Raw genomic sequence first — 22,869 nt, 5'->3', positions numbered from 1 at the left:
AACTGTAATTTTGCTATTGTTTTTAATCAATATGTAAATACTTGTTTTTCTTGATGGTTATAGGTGATCCCTGTAAAACGTTCATTCCATCCCAAAAGGGGTCTGTGACCTATAGGTTGAGAAGCATTGTCTTAGAGTTTCCTTAGTTATGTTCATTAATATCGATCAATGATTGAAATGGTATCTAATACTCTGATATGTCATACATCTTTAAAAGAAATTTTCTATTTAGTGAGCTACAAATTCCAATGCAGTTATATATGTATGTGGACACACACACACAAACACACACACACACACACACACACACACACACACACACACACACACACACGTTCCATCTGGGTTTAATTTCAGCACTCCAGAGTACAGGCAAGAGAATCAGAAGTTCAAGGCCAACCTCACCTACATAGCAAGATCAAGGCCACCCGAGATACTCTATTAAATCTGGAATGAATTAGAAGAAAATAAGCATTGTTTATCTACCATCAAAGCACAATTTAGCTAGCTACAGAATTCCATGCAATCACATCATTTGATAGTAACTTCCATGGTAACACATATTATGGAATTTATACAGATTATAATGGATTTTTACAGTTTTTTTTGATAGTAAGCTAGCCACTACTATTTTGCTTCAATGAGGAAGATTTTGAATGTGGTAAATATTAGTTTGGTTTAGATACTATTTCATGCTTTTCTTAGGGAGAGAAAATAGTTTGAGTAGGTTACACACAGGCTTGAGTTTTAGTTTCTGTAACTCATAGTAAAATTTGAATGTGCATTGTAATCACTTAAATGCTACTGAAGAGTTGTTGATGTAGAGCTTTTTCCATGTAAGTCTATAACTAATGATGCTTAAATCCCATTACTCTAACAATATACAAGAATAAAATAATGCTTGTGATTATATGTATTCAGGCTAGTGCAAGTACTAAGAAGCTATTTTTTCTGTATCTTAGTGCCTCTTCTTTCTTGTTTTTAAATCTCCCCTGTGTTTGCATTTACATCAATACTACTTTAATAAAGGCTATACTTGTGGAATTCATATTTGCTGTTTTTAAGTTATCTGTATAACTTATTTAGTGGATTTAGTATCAACAAAATTAAAACATGTACTTTCTCAAGTACTCACATAGTCAGGCAATCAAAGAGTTGTATGCTTATTGCCCTGAGAAAGTGGAATAATTAAAAAAACAGTTGAAAGGGGCCATGGAGATGGCTTGTTCTTCAAGTATGAGGAACTGAATTTAAATTCCTAGAACCCATGCAAAAGGTCTGGCATTGTGTGGGTTACCTGCCATGCCAACCCAGCATTCTTGGTAGTGGGGACACAAGGACTTTCATGCTTTCTACATGAACCTAGTTTAAGAATTAGTGAGAGATCCTTTCTCCAGGCTGTAAGATGGAAGGTGATAGATTGAGATAGAGCACTTTCATCTAGATATGTATGGGACAAGTGCACAGATAAAAATACGCATGGGCCACATATACATGATACAAATGTACACAAACAGTGAAAAGAAAAATTTCTATTCATTATGAAAGCTAAGCTGAATGCCTGTCAGTGGTGTTCAGTATGGCTCCTATATCTTATTAAGATAAAGAGTCCTCAAATTTCTCTATTAAGTGTAAAATGGAAAATGCTTAGTCTATTTACTCTACTCTACTGGTTACATGAAATGTATGTTTGATTGTCCATGCCTAAAAATGCAAGTGATAATTAAAATATTGCACTATTGATGCCTACTCCACGGAGGATACATGGGCTGAGTCCCTGGCCAGGAAAGTCATAGAATTTTGATAGAGACATATCACTAAGTTGTATTTTTCAAGATGTTGACTTTTGTACCATGTGTACATCATGACTTTTCACAAATTAAACAATGTAAACATGAATAGAGAAAGAGTCAAAAAAAATACCCCTCCCCCCAAGAAAAACAATAGGAACCCAGCAAGGAATAATGGTAACACTTCATGATAGCATTCACTCAAAAGGCAGAATCATATATAACTGGTATATGATAAGCTGGTATTTGCATTAAAGATCAGATTAAAATTTTCATTTATCTCTTCAGTGATAGTGAAGTAATTCCTCTGTAACATAGTTCAATATATAATTTCTAGTCTTATGCAAATTAGTCAATACAAATTCAATCATTTGGATCCATCTTCTACACGCAGGACCAATAGCCACAGGTGGAGTTGCTCCATAGAAAACATGTCTTATGAGTTTACCTGATTTCAATCTCATGAAGGTTTTTAGATGCTCAGGGCCCTAACACTAGGAAAACACTAGTGGGTGAGAAAGTTTGTCTGAGAAAGAGTAGGGTATTTTCAATACCACACAAATTATACATTAATTGTTATTGATTAAGTGTCTGTCTACCTCTTCTCTTCTTGAATCCATTCTATCATGTACAACATGACTTGTTGGTAACCCAGGAAAAGAAAGCTCCCCTGTGATGCTAAAGTGATGATAAAGAATCACAATTTCAATTAAGAGTCTGTTCAAGACATGGCTATCTCAAATTTTTTAAACAAAGGAACAGCATGCCTCACACACCCAGAGGCAACTGATGTTAAGTAAAATGTGGATTGCATCTTAGTGCTCTGGCAGACAGCCACAGGAAGGGAGGCGGCTGAAGCAGATGTGGGACCACTTTGCAGTCCCAGCATGACAGGCTGAGGTGAACTGCAGGCTTCTAGTGGCATCAGGTGCATATGAGGGAGGTCTCTTAAGAACAGTGATGACATTGACAGAGCAGACAAAGTCTCAAAAGATAATGGGCAACAATGTTATTGTTCTGTGTATTGACTGTGGATGCACATCTCAAAGATAATGGGCAACAAAATTCACTCTTCTGCATATTGACTATGGATGCACATCTCAATTTATTTTCCAATCATATAAAATTCCTCCTGAGATAAAAGTTTTTTATATTCTTCAAATAACTCTACAATGTGTGTCATCTTTATTTGGAGCAGCCTAAGCTTAGGCTATTAAAACTTGCCTATAGTTTTGGAAGGGGATAAAAAGGTATGTGTTACCACAAAGTCTTAGCTGTGAATCTGTGAGGGGCAGTCTCTCATACCCTCAAGAAAACGTTCCTGATTGAACTATTTACTTGAAGTGGTATTTAATCATAAGGTACACACACACACACACACACACACACACTTATATATATTTCTATACATGAATATCAAGGCAGATGAGAAAAACTTTTTCCTGTACAGCTTATCAGTAGTGTGTATTAGTCCACCTGCTCTGACAGATGTCTAGTGACTAAGCAGTTTAAATCAGGCAGAACCAAAAACTACCCAACCAAGCTCTCCCCAAAGGGGAGGCATTCCTTTAGCACAAAACCATGACTAGTCTATTTTCAGAAGGCATGGTTCACTCCATGATTAAAGATAGTTTAATATCATAATCTTTGAATAAAATGTATCATTTTAAAGTGTAATCTCATCAAATAACGAGTCATACATTTTATGTTCTGCTTAAACTTTTAAAGGATACTACTTATCACTTTCCTGCCCAACCTTTTTTTTTTTTTTTTTTTTTTTTTTTTTTTTTTTTTTTTTTTTTTTTTTGGTTTTTTCGAGACAGGGTTTCTCTGTGTAGCCCTGGCTGTCCTGGAACTCACTCTGTAGACCAGGCTGGCCTCGAACTCAGAAATCCACCTGCCTCTGCCTCCCAAGTGCTGGGATTAAAGGCGTGCGCCACCACCGCCCGGCTTCTGCCCAAACTTTTAATTTATATAAAATATAAATTTATTCTTCAATTTTATTTGTTAAGTCACCACCTAACTTCTGACAATGTGCTGAATTAGCATTGCTATCAAAGGGATTTTCTGGAGGACCATCATAAAATTGATTCCATTTCCTTTTTTCTCATGCTCACCTGCCTGTATAATTTGGCAATTTTCATAAAACTTTTCATTAAAAAATATATATCTTACACTCATGTTTACGATCCACTCCATGTCATCTGATAGGCTTTGTGAGCCATGGTCAACTTGGAGTGAAAGAAGAGATGCATTAAGACATGTATTACTGTCCTGAATTGAGACAAAAGAGGCACCACCTTTGTTGGAGCTGCCACCACCTCTTTAGGCCTACAGAGTACCTCAGTCACCTTGGTCCCTATGTCACCACACTGGAGTGCAAAAATATCAGGTGTAGCATACAAATCACAACTAAAACTCACAAATCAATCAGATGCTGCCAAAGATATACTTTGTCTCTGAGAACTAAGAATGAACATTTTGTTCTTCCAGAAGACTATAGCACCCTCCAAGCAAGCACCTGATCTCTTTTGTCATGCACCACTATCACCCGCTTCCATAAACACTAGAGAGCCATGTGTTTTCCAACTCAGCAGGCAAAATGTGCAAGCATACATGCGTATCTTACCTAGATTTTGTGTTACAATTAATTTGTTTCTGAACATTCCTTAATAATTAAATTACCTGCTTAAATGCTTTCCTCTAATATTGGAGCAGTTGTTCCAAAACATGGCACAAGCAAAAGCCTATCTCTTGGAATGAAACATAGACTTCAAACACCAAGCGCCATGAACTTCTCTGGCCATGTTCCCAACCTTGCAAGAAGAAGGTGGGAAAGCAGAGCAGAGGTGCAGAGTTGGGTCAAGAATTAGAACACCCATAGTTGTAAAAATTATCACATCCTGTCTTTGTCTCTAGAAGGTATTGATGATGAGGCTGGTAAGTAGAATTCAGCAGAAGGTGAAGATGAGATGCAGACACCATGAGAGCTTGTGTCCTTGGTTTTAATTTCACTGTCAGAAAAGAAAACTAAAATTCATATTCCCCCACCTCTCTCTCTCTCTCTCTCTCTCTCTCTCTCTCTCTCTCTCTCTCTCTCTCTCTCTCTCCCTGTTTACTCTCTCCCTCAAGTTGAATTCCCCATATTAAAAAACACATAAAATATAACTAAGACTTAGGTAGAAATATGTTTCTATTTTTATTTGTAGACCAAATAATGGGAAGTAAATTATGAAAGTCATTCTGCCAGGAAAGCCACATTATTACTGTGAACAGGAGCTTTGCCCTGTACTTACGGCTGATGATTTCTGTACTCTAGTAACAAGTGTACTCTTGTAAATATTACCAAATAAACAATTTGATGAATAAAGATATTAGAGGGGGAAATAGAATCTAGACTATCCCACTGCAGCTTTTAAAGGTTTTCTTATCAGTCAATGGAAAGGAGCGGTTTATTTTCTCAGCAGGTCTCATTCATTGTGAATCTCCCTTGTTCAGTCTGATTCAATCACCATCTCCCTACATCAAGGTTGATACAAATACTTTGCATTAGCATGCTTGGCAAGAGTCTCCTTACCTTTACCTTACCTTCTTTTCTGTTCCTTTTATAGCTCTTAAATGAATTCTTTAAAATGTACTTACTATAAGTGAAGGAGAACTGAACGCAGTAGAAACAGGGCATGCCTTTCCTCAGTCTCCACTGAATCTGCAGTTTTCTCTTCACTGCATGGATGGGAGGATATGCTTTTGACACTGCACATACAGTTCAGGAAATAATCAAAGACAAACTGTAAGAAACAGATGCTCCATAAGACCCAGTCAGGATGTTGCCATGTCTAACCTCTAAATTTGATCAAACAATCATGCAGATAAGTGGGTCAGATTGTGAGAAATGAAAGAGAGAAGTTCAGGACAGGAGATAAGAGCCTTTAGTCAGGCCTTGAGCTCCAAGGAAGACCAGAGGGAAGCATGAAGAGCCCAAACTTATTATAGTTCTTCTCTGCCTTGGTCTGTGGACTTCCATCTTCAGATTCTCATGATAGCCCTGTTAATAGTCCATCATTAGGCACCTTCCATACTGCAGAATCTTGGGTAGGCTTATGGCTATGTAGCATTTGAGCGTCTCACCATCCCTCAATGAGAGAATTGGTCTTTCATTGCATATGGGATCAATCCCTTGTGACTAGTTCCTGATGCTTAAGCAAGAGGAGGGGGGAGTAATCTGTTTTCTGTGGGATGAGGAAAGAATGGTTAACGGATGCAGTTGAATGTGGAGGAGAGACAGTTTCCTTAGTGCTAAGATGTTTATGCTTCTGTCAATAACCAGTTATCCTTGACACTCTAAGAAGCCATCATGAAATTCATTGGATCAAGAGACAGGTCACGAAAGGGGCTAGTTAGGAGAAGAAATTAACATGGAAGTAGAAGGGGCAAATTAGGAGAAAGAAGAAAATGAGAAGGTCTGTGGGGGATAAAAGGATTGTGGGGGATGGTTATTTTGACATACATTATATTACCTGTATGAAAGAGTCACGTTAAAACCTATCCTGTGTACTTAGTGGGAGCCATTAAAAGTACTAAATATACTGTGAAAGAACAGAGGATGAAGGGAGGCAGCAAGCTACACAGAAACCACGAGCAGCAAGGCTCAATGGGATGCTGATCTCACATCTGGACAGGCCTCTACTTTGGACCTTCCGGTGTGGAAGCTTGAAACATTGTGTGTGCTGCCATCATGTCCCAGCAGCTGAAACTGGGGAAAAATTAAAGAGACATAGATGTGCAAAGACTTGGCATGTTGTAGTGACAACGTCTCTACTTCAGAAGATTGTGCAAAGTGTAAAAACATAACTGAGATGCAATGAGAACATGGTGTTTGCAGTACATGAGGGTAATAACTAGTAATTACAAAATGTATATGGAATGTTCAAGGCAGGGTTCCTTGGAGACTCAGATACAGCACACTGCATTTAGCATTTGGAACTGCAGGCCATGAGCCCTGATGTAAAATACCCAGGTGATAACATAGGCTGTTCTTTATCTTAATTGTGTATAGACACTGAGACTTTGCCTACAGTTGTTGACTCTTCTAACAATTGTTAAATAAATCAAATTTATTTTAAGTAAAAGTCCTTCAGAAATCAGTCCATGACAGAGAAGCCACAAAAGCCATTTTGAAAACAGTGCTAAGTTGAGAGTGTTTTCCATGCAAAAACAAAGATCAAGAGTTTTACAGGAGCTTGCCAAAGCTCACAGGGGGATAAACAAACAAAAAAAAAAAATCACTGGGGGAAGATGCCTATGTGTAGTGACACATGACCCTGTATTCCATGTCTATTGTCTTGGAAATGTGTGTTCTCAACAGGGGTTCATGTCCAATAACATAAAAGGTCAAGGATAGAATCTTAATACAATTCCAAAGCAAACTGGCATAGGGCAGGTTATCTGATGGAATAAAAAGAAAATCCATTGGCAAAGATAGCTCCTTAGGTTTTCTATTTTTGTTTTGTGTGTGTGTGTGTGTGTGTGTGTGTGTGTGTGTGTGTGTACCTATACACAGTGCACACTTATACATGGACCTAGAGTACAAGCTAACATTAAAATCCACATCTATGCTTGGGATGCTGCCCAGTTGGTATATACCTGCCTAGCAAATACAAAACCCTGTGTTCAGTTGTCAGCATTGCAAAGTAATATCCTCTTGGCAATGAATGATAATTAATGGTTATTCTATTATTTCATGAGTGGTATTGAAGATGTCATTTGTAACCCAAATGTAAAGACCAGGACGGGACAAGAACAACACTGAAGGACTGTGAGATCTAGTGGAATCCACAGAGAGTAATCAGAGGAAAAAAGCAGAATAAATTACACTGAAATAGTTTCTTAAAAATAAAATCAAATAAAAAGTTAAGGTGTAGAAAAACTAAAGCTTATTTTTTCACACATTCAGAAAAGTACTTTGATGTTCTAAAAAGTCAGTGAAGATAGAGAAAAGAGAACACAGAATCTGTTCTTACCCAGAAGAGGAACAGGAATATTATTCACAGGAAGACTTTGTTAAAGTATATGATACTGTAGAGGGTTCTTGTGAAGAAACCTGGTAAACTATATAAAATGCTTGACTCTCTAAAAAAGACAATTAATACAAATAGGATAGAAAATGCTAAAGGGAAAAAAGGGTAAAATATGTCACACAGGTTGATGACACTGATAATTGCATTTTTGATGCTATTAAATAACCTTCTCTTGGCATTAGAGGGACTGTGTGTAAGCATAGAGATGGACTGCAGATGCCAGGTGTTACTAACATGACACACAGATGTAAAAGCCCTGCAACACTGTCTCTGAAAGGAGCAGAGAGGCATGAAGAGATAAGCAGCTACCCAGGTTCCCACCTCCATGGTGCATGCACCTGTCCCATGATGCAGACAGCTGAAGCTGCTGGAAGAACCAAGCTCCCCTCTTTATCGTAAGCTGTACAGAAAGAATTAGCATGCCAACAAACACATGGCCCCATTCACAGAGCAATTGGCATCTGTGTGCTGGCTTTTAGAGAAAGTCGAAGGTACTTACCAATATAGTAAGTGAACATGAATGTGTGTTTTTATAATGTTCGATTAGGAGATTATCCTGGATTCTAGAATGACACTCTAGTACATCCTAGGCAAGGCCAATATCGGTACAGGTCTATACTGAAAACAGCACAATACAATGAAAAACAACTCGAAGGACAAATTAAAAACTCATAACAGGATTATGGAGTACATATGTAATAAGTCTATAAACTACATAGGAAAATAGACTAGAAACATAAAAGTAGTCATCCATGATTAAAGAAGACGTATGAGCAGTATTATAGCTATTTAGCTGTTTAATACAGTCGATTTAAAAATTTAAAATTTTAAGTAAAAAAATAGCAGTAAGGTACCATTTCTAGACATCACATAGCACAGGAGGAATACTAGGCAGTGCTCAAGAAGATGGTATTTTTAGAGATCACAAAGCAGGAGAAATACTAGCCAGTGCCGAAGAAGACTGAGTAACCAGTTGAATGCTCATTCATTTTCATTATATTTTTTTCATACAATATATTTTGGTCATTTTCCCTCCCCCAGTTCCTACCATGTCCTCCCCACTTCCATACCCACCCACCATTGTTCTTTCTTCTTCTCTTAAAAAATATAAACCAGAATAAAAACCAGTACAAAAACACTCAAATATAAATGAAAACAACAACCAAAGTCCCCCAAACAAAACCAAAACATAGGTTCTTACAGGTCCGTCTGTCTGGAACTGCAGATTCCAAGTTCTGATGCCATACCACACCTTCAAAAACAGATATTAACACTTCAGGAGCAAACCAGAGAATGTCACCTCAGGTCTTGACAAATGGCTGCTATGCTTTCTCTCATGAGCAGAGCAGCACACAGCAATCCCACCCCACCCTGTTGCTGACTGCTATTAAGTGATAAAATTGGAAATGAGTCAACATTTAAAATAATAAAAGCAATACATCAATGATAAGCAAAATATCCATGTAATCGCAGAGAGGCAATAAGACTGAGGAAAAGAACACTGGAGTTCATTACCTAGTGAAAAAAGCAGGGGTAGTCAGTGGGGATGGTCAGTAGATGTGGTCAGCAACAGTGGTCAGTGGGGATGGTCAGTAGATGTGGTCAATAAGGGTGGTCAGCGGGGCCTGGTCAGAGGGGACTGGAGTGATCAGTAGTGGCTGTCAGAGGGAGATTGGACAGTGTGGGCTTGGCAGAAGGGTAGGGTCAGTAGGATTGGTCAGTGGGGGCTAGTCAGAGGATGCTGCTCAGTAGGGCTGGTCAGCCCTAGGGGATAGTCAGAGGGTACTAGTCAGTAGGGATGGTCAGTGGGGGCTAGTAAGTGAGTGCTGATTAGTAGGGATGGTCAGGGGGTTTGTGTTCAAGAAGGGACTGGTCAGTGAGGGATGGCCAGTGAAACTTGGTCAGAGGGGTTCTGGTCAACAGTGGCCAGTGAAAGCTGGCCTTTAGTGGTGGTCAGTGGATATTAGTCAGTGGGAGCTGGTTAGTAGGGTGGTCAGTGGTGGCTAATCAGTGGGAGCTGGATAGTAGAGCTCATCAGTAGGCTCAAATTCAATGCATGACTTTATTTCCTTAATGACACTGTGCCCTGAAGTCAGATAATACCTAATGATTTAGCAAATATTAGTGATGCAATGTAGTCCTGGGGACCTTGAAAATATTTTTCATGTACTGAAATTAGGAGAATAAGACTCATGGACCTTTCAGTGGTATTTCTAAGCTACCTTTTCAGGAACAGGAAACAGGCTGCCTGAAGCCTAGACTCTTGGATACCAAGTTACCATGTTTGCACTATCTTAGTTCCTGGCACTTCCTTCCGGGCGGAGTCAAATGCCACCATGTACGCCTGATATCTTATTAAAATAGTGAGGCAGGCAAGCAAGCAGAAGACAATTATCTAATAGCAGCCATATTTGAATGCTTCAAAGAGATCTTGGAAAGTCCTGTCATGTATTGAAATGAAGCAACTTGGTTAAGTGGCAGGTGAGAGTTGGCAAGAAAAATGTGTTTACAAGGGAGAAAGCTAGAGGTCTGTGCTCCTCCCTTCTGCACTTCCACCGAGTCACAGTGTTGACATGCATATGGCAGTGGGAGAGCGCCTGCTTCAGTGGTAGCAGCTATTTTGGTCCCCCCCACCCCTTTCCTCATACTTGTCTCTAAAGACCTTCTTCTTATAACTCCCATCTCCAACAATCCGCCATCTGTTTATTTGCTAAAACAGGAGACAAAGGAGTGGATGGCAATGGGTACAATCAGCGGATGAAACAAGGTGGTGTCTAAACAAGTAATGTAAACGCATTTAATTAAGGCGGTCTTCACGGCTGCTAATTAATTGCTTGACTAAAATAACGAGGGAGCATGAGGAAACAACTTGGTGTTTCTTTGAAAACTATTAAAGTGATTTGTGTGCATTGATACAAGCCCTGAAGGAGGGCTGTTTCATGCTTCCAGTTTTAAGAAATCTGTTTCAGCAGCTTCTAATGAAACATTTGAAACTGTGCTTAAGACATTTCCTAAAAGATATTTAAAATCATAAGATGCTGTGGCTTTGAAGGCAAAATCCCCAAAGAAAAAGATTTTTAGTAATGCATCACTTTAATGCATTAACAAACTTTAAGTTAAAAAAAAAAACCTTTAATATTTAGTCATTTATTCAAAGATGCATCACATCTTTAAAAGTCCGGCTTGGTGATATAACCAATGTTAATTTATTCTCTGAGATAGATCTGCCCCAAACAGTCTCAGTCTCCTGAATAAGGCTACAATTGTGAGCTTGATGAAATTTGTGTTATTTATCAGAGTTGTGGTTTTGGATATAGAAATTTACCTTCATATAACCACTAGAGTAAAATGTAATTGCCACACATTTAAGTCACAGGGATATTTTCAGAACTTTACAGATTGTTCCTCAGATGGAGTAGGGGTTTGTGCAGAAGGAAGGTTGCTAAGCTTCTGTCTCCTGATATTCTCTTAAGTGCACTCTGGTGAGAACAGCTCCTTCGTGTCTCCATTTGTTTGGAAGTGTTTTAGTTTAGGGTTTGCTTTCTTAATATCAAACCAATCACAGAGCAAGACCAACCCATTGCCTTACTTACTCTTACCTGTGATGGTGCTGGAGGTCAGGAGAGGAGCTGGGGCTGTGGCTCACAAGGTCTTCAAGAACTCAGTATGCTCCAAAATAGAATGCTCATCTCACTGATGCTGAAAACAGTACCCTTGGAGTAGCCACAAGACATACAGACCTGGAGGGAAAGTGCAGGCATACTCTGTCCAGTACTATGACCAATAACAACAAATATCTTGTCACCAAGCTGTAACCTTCCTCCACGCACAGACGACTACTGTTTCTCCTTTCACTATAAGGCTCTTCTCACACTTGTGTCATTCCCAAGCACAAGACTTCCTAAATATAAAACTGCAACCTGCACTGTCTACTTGTGTGTGTGATTTCAGCGCTAACCACTAGTTATTGGATAACCAATTGATGTGCTCTTCCTTGGGAAGACAGTTTCTTCTACTCTTAACAGTCATTACTCTTATCATTCTCTAATTACCTTATAGTTTTTTATAACTATAAATAACTTCATGAGCCTCCCCTCTCATGTTAGCATGTATATTGGTATCATTCTTGTTCAGACTGTGTTGGGGAAGATATATTGGTGAGCCTTAATGGATGTAGTTTCTGATATTTCTAGGAAACAACTGTCTCAAAGAAAAATGCCTGATCCTCTGGATCTTACAATCTTTCCACCACTTCTTCTGCAATAATTCTTGAGCCTCAGGTTTAGGACTTGTGCTGTAGATCAAACACACACACACAATCACACACACACACATGTTGGAGGGGTCTCAAGGTCTTCCAGTAATTATTTACAGAGCCAAACACAATGCTGATATGTGGGCAGGATGCAATGACAACATTGTACATTCTGAGATTCAGTGGATTCCTGAGCTGGGTCCACAGACTTCTGTGGTATCTGCCCTCTGATAGCCCTGTCTGGTTACTGGGCTTCTGATTCCATTTGCACTTATGTGCACCAGTTAGTCCTACTCTGGCTGGTTGATATACTAGGAGTGTTGAGTGTGTCAAGTATGCCTGAAACAGCCAAGGTCTTAACTAAGGCTTTTTTTCCCCTTCCCTTTACACTTTCCTGTTTCTCCTAATCTTATTCGTAGTCTCCTTCCAAGCAGACCCTGTGGGCTGTCATTTTTCTTTCAGTTAAAACAAAAACAACTTACAAATGGTTACCAAGTACACAGAATCTATGCAGCCCCCTCATTTAGCTTCCTGCAACGATAACAATCCGGATAACCATGTCTCAGTGTACAGAACTTGGAAAACAATACAATACTAATAAATGATTGCTGCATCATCTTCAAAATATGTTCAAAATTGGAGAATTTCCCATAGACTATGGCATCATTCTCTGCTGGCACTGAGATGCTGGCACAACTGTCTTGCCTAGTCTGAAGCAATCTTTTTATCCTGTCTTTGGACTGGGCGTAGTTTGTTCATGATTAAGGCAACCCTGAACCTATGGCATCAATAGAAATACTTGCAAGCTATCCTTGGTGTCAGGGTATCTGCTTTCATTTACTATCTTCAGTAGGCAGGGAAGCTTCTTTTTATTGTTTTAAAGGTTTGGTTTTTTTTACACATGTATTTTGTCTACATGTGTGTTTCTGTGCCATGTGCATGCAGTGCCTGTAGAGTCCAGAAGAGGGCATCAGATCCCCTGGAACTAGACTTACCAATGATTGTGAGCTACTATGTGAGTGCCTAGAACTGAACCCAGATCCTCTACAAGAACAGCTTATAACTGCTGAGTTATTTACAGCCCTGGTAAGGCGTTTTGCCTGACACAGCGTCATTATCTGCAAAAAACGATGACATTGTTTTTCCCATTATCTGCAGAATGGTAACATTGTTTTTCTTTCTAACATTCAGTAGTAACATTTTGTTTGCCGTGATTTTTTTTTTCTACTTTCATCAAGTCTTTCATAGTTAGGATTGGAATTCTGTTTTAAGTGGGGATTCCGCCCCCTCTTCTGTTCTCTTGTTCTTTTCCATGTCAGAGCATAGATTGTAATCTGTCATGATAATTAATTTGTTTCTAGAATTGTTGCAGATTGGTCTCTCCCGGATCCCTTCGATTTGGGCACTGTAACTTTTGATCTGTCTCACAAGCTTTTGAAAATGTGTTTACCCCCTAAATTGTCTCTAAGCCTCTCTTGTTCCTGCCCCATGGTCAGAGTTTTGCTCCAGCACTCTGGCCCCTTTGATGTAGAAAAGATCCATGTTCTAACTTTGCTATTTGCTACCCATGCTTTGATGCTCCTGATCCTTTCAGAGGACTGATTTGGGAATGGATATATTAATCTTGAACATGCATACCCTACAACCCTGAATTTGTATGAAACTTCTGACTTCATCTGACAATCCCTGAGTTCCATTCTTCACCCTCCATCCTTTACCTAATGAGAAATATGGCTCTTGTTACGCAAAATGTATTTATTAATGCTTTCTAAAACTTGAAAATGCAAACTCATGTAAAGATTTTATGGATTTTTAATCCATAAAAATATAAGAACAAATTGTGATTCAAAATAAAGTACTTACGTTTTTCATCATAAATCTTACTTAGTCTAAATATTCCCAAAGTTTTTATGCTAAGTATTTATGCTATTTTTGTGCCTTTCCTGTGGGACAATGGTCTGTTCAGGCAACCTGGGCCCAGTCGAATATAAGTCTGGAACTCTGGTGACCCAGTGGGAGATAATTTCTGCCTGCAAGGGACAGAAGGAGTTCAGCCATGACTCCTGGGACCCTGGCTCTTGTTTCAGTCACAACCTCTCATAGCCCCCTCGCAGGAGATGTGTGTTTTGTCATATAGATAATGCCGCAAGCTCCCAGCATTCTAGCTGGACCCTATCCCCAGTCATCTCACCACAGCCAGGCACGCCCCTCCCCACAGACAGATAGCCCCACCTCATACAATATAAGGGACAGTTTGCCCCTTCCTCTCTCTCTTGGTCTCCTGCTCTCTTGCTCTCTTGCTCTCTTTCTTTTTTGCCCTCTCTCTCTCCTTCTCCTCTTCTCCTCTCCTTTCTTTCTCTCCACATGGCTGGCCTCTCTTCTCTTACCTATAATAAAATATCTCAAGATTATGCATTGCCTCCAGCATCAGCGGCAGAGAGACACAGGCCATCACTTCCCTTCTGCTTCATGCTATCCTCATCTACTCTTGCAATATTGATCATTACTCTTTGTGTGTCTATTTTGCTTATATTCATAATATTCTGGTTGGCTCTGTTTCTTTTTGATGGGCACATCATAATAAGCATGTACCATTCTGAAAGGAGTACACTGTATCTTCGATCTCTTTAATCCCTTCTTGATCGTCCCAGCCTTTCTGACCACTTCCCCATCTGCCTTCTAGGGGGCATTCATTCTCTTAGTTCTCGACTTCACAGTTTTATTTTCACTGAGTAAGGAGTCACACTTATTTCTCTTATCTCCACTTCTTGTACATCAGTGTCAGTGTTCCTCTGTGTTGGGATGCATCACACCCTCATACTCCAAGCTACATGTAAGTGTTTTCCCGTCAGCTTCTAGAGAAGCTGGAACATTTATTTTAGTAAATAGTGCCTTGACTTACAGGTGCTAAAGGAATTGTTGATCAATCATAATTTGTTCACTCACATTTTAAATGTACAACTCAGGATATTTTCAACATTTTACAGTTACGAAGTATAGCTAAATTTGTGTATTTATATTGTTAGGTGTTTGTCTTCCTGGAAGTTCCTAGAAGTAGTTACTAGGCTAAAGAAAGGGAAATGCAGATTTTAGTTAGCTGCCTTTATCCTAGCAAAAAGGAGTGTTTTAAAGTCAATATCCCTTAAAGATTATGTCTCACTAGACACAAAACAACTTCGTCACATGTTCAGCATATCCAAGGGTAAGATTTGCTTTTCTCACCTGAAGGTCTTCTATTGGTTGATTTAATAGCATAATGCAAAGGTCATGTTTATGTAACTGTCACTTATGTAATTGTGCTTAGTTATGCAATTGAAAGCTAAGCATCCCATCAGCTTCAAAGGTCCATTTTCTCTCCAAAGTTCATTACAGAAAATGTCAGTTTATGATATCAGAGTTGTATGGAGTCCATGCATATAGATGCCAAGCACCTGTCAAACACTCCAAACCCATTCACTTGCAAAGTTAAGCTTTCCAACTTATTTATTTTGTTTTATGTAATTATATTGATAATTCATTCCAACAAATATTTAATCATCAAATCATTATTCTGTTAGATATATTTATAAGAAAAGGAATTCTTTTTACTTAATAGTAAGAGGACAAAGAATAAAAACACAATTGACTCCCTTAAAAAACTGGGCAACTGTATATGGGATGGATCCCCAGGTGTGGCAGTCTCTGGGTGGCCTCTTCTTCAATTTCTGCTCCACAATTTGTCTCTGTATCTCCTCCCATGGATATTTTGATTGCCCTTTCTAAGAAGGTCAAAGTATCCACACTTTGGTCTTCCTTCTTCTTGAGCTTCATATGGTCTGTGAATTGTATCTTGGGTATTCCAAACTTCTGGGCTAATATCCACTTCTCAGTGAGTGTATACCATGTATGTTCTTTATGATAGGGTTACCTCACTCAGAATGATATTTTCTAGTTCCCTGATATTTTCTAGATCCCACCTGGGGATCCATCCCGTATACAGTCATCAAACCCAGACACTGTTGTGGATGCCAACAAGTGCTTGCTGATAGGATCCTGATACAGCTGTCTCCTTAGAGGCTCTGCCAAGTGCCTGACAAATACAGAAATGGATGTTCACAGCCAACCATTGGACTGAGTACAAGGTCCCCAATGGAAGAGCTAGAGAAAGGAACCAAGGAGCTGAAAGGGGTTTGCAGCCCCACAGGAGGAACAACAATATGAATGAACCAGTACCCTCAGAGCTCCCAGGGATGAAACCACCAACCAAAGAGTACACAAGGAAGGAATCAAGGCTCAAGCATCATATGTAGCAGAGGATGGCCTTGTGGAATATCAATGAAGGGATATCAATGATCCTGTGAAGCCTCAATACCCTAGTGTAGGGGAATGCCAGGACAAGGAGGTGGGAGTGTGTAGGTTAGTAATCAAGGGGGCAGGGAATTATATATGGGGGTTTTCAGAGGGAAAATGAGGAAAGGAGATAAAATTGGAAATGTAAATAAAGAAACTATCTAATTAAAATGGGACAGAAGCCCTAAAGGAACTCCTTTCCAGGGAAAGAACTGATGGAAAATACAAATTTCAGAAGGTGAAACATATTGTAGGTCATTAGGGAAATTTGAGTAAAAGCCACGACAGAGGCATTTGTCAGGAGAACTAAGATCCAGGCCCTGGCACACAAGCTCTGTTGCTGGCTGTAATGGAGAGGCAGGTCAACACCACTTGGGAAGACTATTAACTTTAGACACAAGTAATGCATCGTTGTAATCTATTAATTATGGTTTACAGTATGGACCTAAATTAACTGCATCATATACACACACATGTGTATACACACAAACATATATATGCACATGCATTTACACACACATACACACACACACACACAAATCCTGCATATGTGTATTAGATAGAATCTTTCTTTAAAATTACCAAAAATGTGTAATAAATTAGCATGACCTTACCGATGTAAGTCGTTACAAACTATGGAGGACCAGTGAGAACTCATCCATAGAATTACTTGGGGACAGCGGTACATCATTTGATTCAAAGAAGGACAGAAGTTGCGGCACAAGACATGAATAAAAGGAATAAAATCAGAGGTTTAACTACGACTATTCCATTAATAATGCTAAATGGGATTGGATTGATCAGTTCAGTTCAAAAGCAGAAGTAGGATAGTAGTATCCAATCACACCCTCTCAACAGGGGACAAAAACATTTGATAGAAATTACAAATCTACTTTTGAAAGATGAAATAAATTGCATTTTGTAAACAGCAAGGTAAGTCTTTACTAATATTGACCAAAATAGTATGTAATAAAATGGGATGTTTCAAAGCTACAAAATTGTCCATTCATCACAATGATTTAGCAGTCATGAACACATAAAGAACTAACAAATTAAAAAACAAATGCATAAAGCAAAAAGATAATATACCTGGAAGACAGAGAAAAAGATAATGTTGAAAAAAATATTAAAGACTCCAGGTGGCTGTAGTGGTGCATGTCTTTAATACCAATATTCAGGAGTCAGATGGATCTGAGTGAGTACAAGGCCAGTCTAGCCTACAGATCAAGTTCCAGGATGACCAGGGCTACACAGCAACATCCCATCACAAAACAAACAAACAAATAAATAAGCAAAATACTAAAGAGTTAAAAATCTTCTACTGATAGATAAAGAAACAATGGATTTAGAAGATATAAATCAGATAAATATTTGGTTGGAGAAATGGCTCAGTGGTTATTAATAGCACTTGTTGTTCAGAGGGCCTACATTTGATTTCTAGCACCATATGACAGCTCACAACCATCTATAAGTCTATTCCCAGGGACCCAATGCTCTTAGACTCCATGGTTACTAGGCACACATGTGGTACACAAACACGCATTCAAGCAAAGCACTCATCTATGAAATAATGAAATAAATATATCATTTTTAAAATTTAAAAATTATATAGCCCAACTTCCCCAAAAGAATCTGTACAAAGAGAATACATAGAATAAATTCTTTATTTCATTTATAATTAATAGCAGAAATAAATTTGCAAAAGACAAAAATGTGTAGAAATAAAACAATTAATCCCAAAGAGAAGAAAAAATCAGAAATAAAATTACTTTTGAAATTAAATAACATAATACTTTATGCAAATGTGATGACTATGTAGCAGTGTGCCTTGAGTGTAGATCACTGCTGAGGTTGGGTTGACACAGAGATGCAAATCTTTATGTCCACTTTGTGTACATGGTCAAAATAAATGTCCCTTTGATGTTAATGATAGAAAAGCACAGTAAAACCTTCTAATTATATAGAAATTAGACTGCAAATTCATTAAATTGATGACAGAAGGAATCATTAATGACATTACAAATATTAAAATATTATAAAATAATAGCTTTAGAGCCAATGAAATGGTCAGTAAGTTAAGTCACTGGCATCAGAAATCTAATTAATGACCCACCCCACTTCATTCCCTGGGATGCATGTAATGGGAATGATAAAAAAAATCAACCCCACACAGTTGGTCTCTGGTCATCTTTTGCACCTATAAAAGTCCTGCAAAAATGAACACACAAAACAACATTTTAACATTAGGTCTAAATGAGTTACAAAAATAAATATGACATGAAGTTGTAAAGGATTTGTGTTGGGGGACCTCAGGAAGAGTTATTTGGAAGTGGAAGGGGAAGGGGAGGAGAAAGGGAAGGGAAAGTGAAAAGGTTAGATATAACCAAGATACAGTGTAAACTTACATAAAAATTTCAATAAATGAATAAATGATAAACATATAAAAACTTTACACCAATAAAATAACTTAGAAGTTAAAACATTTCTAATAAAAATGTAATACAGAAAGTGACTAAAGAAATTATACAAAATCTCACTCAAGCTATAGACTGCATTTTTATTAGTAACAAATCTATCCTTTCACTCTGGAAAGCTCTGGCCTGAATGGTTTCTCAAGTGAAAGAATTAAAACCAACTTTTCACACTCTTTCAAGGATGTAATAGGAGAAAATAGTGCCCAGTGGATTTGTTAGGGTCCCTATAATCCTTATGCCATACAGTGTAAAGACCGCACGGAGGTGGAAGCCTGCAGACTCAGACATACTATAATGTGGATGCAAAATTCTTATGATTTTATTAGCAAGACCAAATCAGCAACATGAAAAAGAATTAGTAAGAGCAGAAACAAAGTCAGATGGAATTCATATCTGAAGTCATTCCATGTGATAAAATCAGGCATATCTGATTGCCAGGACACTTGGAGGAGTGAATAAATGATTGCGTTGCCTTGTAGACAACAGAAGTGGCATGGCACTAGGTTTTTGAACAGTTGCATGTGACCTTTGCTCTAGAGGTCTGCCTCAGACTAAATACTCTATGGAAAGAGCCATCTGTGAGCACCATTTATAAATGGATGGGTTGGCATGATGGTACAGTAGGTAAAGAGACTTGCCACATGAGCCTGGCAAATTGAGCTTTTCCTCTGGAACCCACATAAAGATGGAAAGAGAGAACTAACCAACTCCAAAACATTGTCTTCTGGCTTCCACACTCATACATGCTGTGGCAAGTTCATATAACTCTTTATAATAAAGATAATATAAAGACAGAAGTCATACCATCATCATCATCATCATCATGCAGAGAAAAGATTAGGCAAAATGCAGAACTTTTTTCTTTTTTTATTGGATATTTTCATTTACATTTCAAATGCTATCCCCTTTTCTAGTGCCCCCCCCCAGAAACTGCCCATCTCATCCCCACTACCCCTGCTTCTATGAAGGTGCTCTCCCATCCACCTACCCACTCCTGCTTCCCTGCCCTCAAATTTCCTTATACTGCGGCATCAAACCTTTACAGGACCAAGGGCCTCTTCTCCCATTGATGCCCTACAAAGCCATCCTCTGTTACATATGTGGCTGGAGCCATAGGTTCTCCATGTGTAGGAGGTTCACCTTGGTTGGTGGTTTTATTCCCTGGGAGCTCTGGGGGGGTCTTGTTGGTTGATATTGTTGTTCTTCCTGTGGAGCTGCAAACCCCTTCAGCTCCTTCAGTCCTTTCAGGTTCTCTCAACCAAGTATAAAAATGTTCAGCAACTTAATGAAGAATATTTTCCCCAAAATACAGTTAATCTGTAGTCAATGTTGAGAGTCTGGGAGGGTTCATCTTAAGACAAGTAACAAGGCAAGGAATCAACACTACATGGTAGTTTCTGGTCATAGGTTGAATAGGAAAATGGAATCACCCAGATGAGAGAATGAGAGAGGGAGAGAGACAGATAGAGAGAAATAGTGATGGAGAGAGATAGATCTAATCACATACTGCATTTATGTGTTCATCGCAAATGTTAAGATATTCAGATAGAAACCTGTTATAATAAAAAATCAAGCTAAAGTTATGTTACTAGACCTAGACAAGGGCCAAACCTAACTATACAGTGTCAAGATATTGTTTTAGTGAGTTAAGAATAGAAATATTGATCCAAGGAGGAAACTGGGAGTCTAAAAATAACTCCTCACATTCACAGTCAGTTGATATTTAATAAGATTGCAAAGATATCCAATGAAGGAAGCAATGTTGTTTTCAACAAATGGACCTGAAGCAAATAGAATTCTACAGGCAAAGAAAAATTGGATTCTAGTGCTGGCAAAATGACACTGACTCTAACAACCTGAGGTCTGTCCTCATACTTGAAGGACATAAAAGACCTCAAAAGTTGTTCCCTGTCCCTCCACTCATGACATTGTGCATACATCACCCTCCCATTTCTTCTGTCTCTTTCCTTCCCCTACCCCAACACTCTCCCACACATATAGCGATAATCAATAATTCATTAAAAATAAACTTGGGTAGGAGCCAAAATCAACATCATAATGTTAGGAACAATGCCCAAAGACTTAAAAACTAAAACTCTCATAAAGAGAATGAAAGCATTCAATTTTATGACCATGAATGAATAAAACGACACTATTGTTCTTGTTTTTAATTTCAGGTAAGACAGCAACACAAACAACAAATAAAATATGTATTAACTGGATTTTGTCAAAACTGAAAATGTTGGCATCAGAGGAGTCACCAGGAAATAAGTAAAAGAAAAAATCGATGTGCAAAATGGATACCAACCATTCCTAATCATGTATGTAATAAGGCAGCATGTCTAGACTATTTTTAAAAATACATAATTATCAATAATTTAAAAGTAAAAAAAAGTATTATCCAGTAAAAACCCATAAACATTTCCACAGAGTTCTGAAATGATGACTACTCCAACTCCTGAGAGACTACAACTGCCACTCTAAATTTTTATAGCCAGAAAAACTACCCATGATTAAAAAACATATTAAAAGAAATTTAGTTTTCTTTTTACTTAATGTTTGCATATACTATTTCTATCATAATCTTTTCCCTACTCTAACTCTCCTAATATTCTCCCCACCTCCCTACTCAAACAACATAGTGTTCTCTTTGCCCTAAAATAGCACAATACAAAAAAATTGTAATTATAGCAAAGAAAAAAAATAGTAAGGCAAAACCAAACCAAACCAACCAACCAACCAACCAAATAAAATACCTCCAAACAAAATAAGATCCCTCTCTGACAGACATAAATAAATGTGAAGTCCATTTTGTATTGGTCAACTACTTCTAGCCATGAAATCTGCCATGGAGTGTGGTTGATACGCCAGTGATACTCCATTGGAGAAAATCGATTTTTTCCTTTTCCAGCAGGTATCAATTTATGACTTCAAAGCCACCTCTACTAAGGATAGTAGAAGCAATTCTTCAATCTGGAGAGAAGGCTAAAAATACCCAATAGGTCATCAGAAACATGTGGGCAGTTCTGTAGCAAGTCGTCAAACAATCCATCAACTGTTACAGGACTTGATACACATTTTCTTTTAACAATCACTCTGGGTGAGCAAGGTTTTGAATAAATATTTTCTGATGAGAATGCCTGCCTATGTTAGGAAGCTGTTCAATGTTATTGGTCAATAGAGAAAGGTAAATCAAAACGTGTGGTGGTTGTTATCAAAATAGAGGCAGCTATGAGTTTGGTAGGAGGTAGGCCAGTAGATGCTTGGTATGTTAGCTAGCCAGTGGAGATGCAAAATTCACCCTATCTTTGACAAACAGACAGTTTGGGAATTTCCCAAGAAGCCAAGCACTAGGTCACCCTAGGGAATCAAAACACGAAGTAACAAATATCTATAAAATCTAATAAATTCTCAGCCCTAAATAGGATATCTGAGTCCTGGGTCTAATGCTTGGGACATTAAAAGAATAAGGACTAGAAAGAAGGTAAGGGTTGGAGAATTGCTGTCAAACAATATCTTCTGGAAAGGACATGCTGGGTATGGGGGTTTAATATGATTCTCATAGAATTAGATGTTGATGCATATACACATATGAATGTGCTAAAAAACACTGATGGGCTCTATGATGGGACTTTATGAGATGTAAGATGCCCTTGATATCAAAATAATTGTGTTATATATCTTTATTATATTTCTTTATTCTAACTTTATTACTTATAATAACACTTCTATCAATATCTATCATATAGCAATCCATTTTGTCTTTTCTTTCTATCTTCTAGTCTTTCATCTGCAACTATATACCTATAATTTATATCTATTTGTCTTTTTGTATGTATACATATCTGACTTAGTTCATTTTTACTACTACTATGAGTAAACATCATGACCAAAAGCAACTTAAGAAAATGTTTTATTTGGCTTATATTTCTACATCACAGTTC

At 38.2% G+C, this 22,869-nt stretch overlaps 1 protein-coding gene across 4 annotated transcripts in view; it reads left to right on the top strand.

Moving 5' to 3' along the window:
* The window catches only part of Csmd1 (CUB and Sushi multiple domains 1), a 1,620,113-nt gene that overhangs the window by 75,050 nt on the left and 1,522,194 nt on the right, over window positions 1-22,869 (top strand). The gene's annotated exons all lie outside the window — the stretch shown is intronic.

The sequence above is a fragment of the Mastomys coucha genome, unplaced genomic scaffold, assembly GCF_008632895.1.
Source record: "Mastomys coucha isolate ucsf_1 unplaced genomic scaffold, UCSF_Mcou_1 pScaffold22, whole genome shotgun sequence".
NCBI lineage: Eukaryota > Metazoa > Chordata > Mammalia > Rodentia > Muridae > Mastomys > Mastomys coucha.
This window is presented reverse-complemented; position numbering and strand designations above follow the sequence as displayed.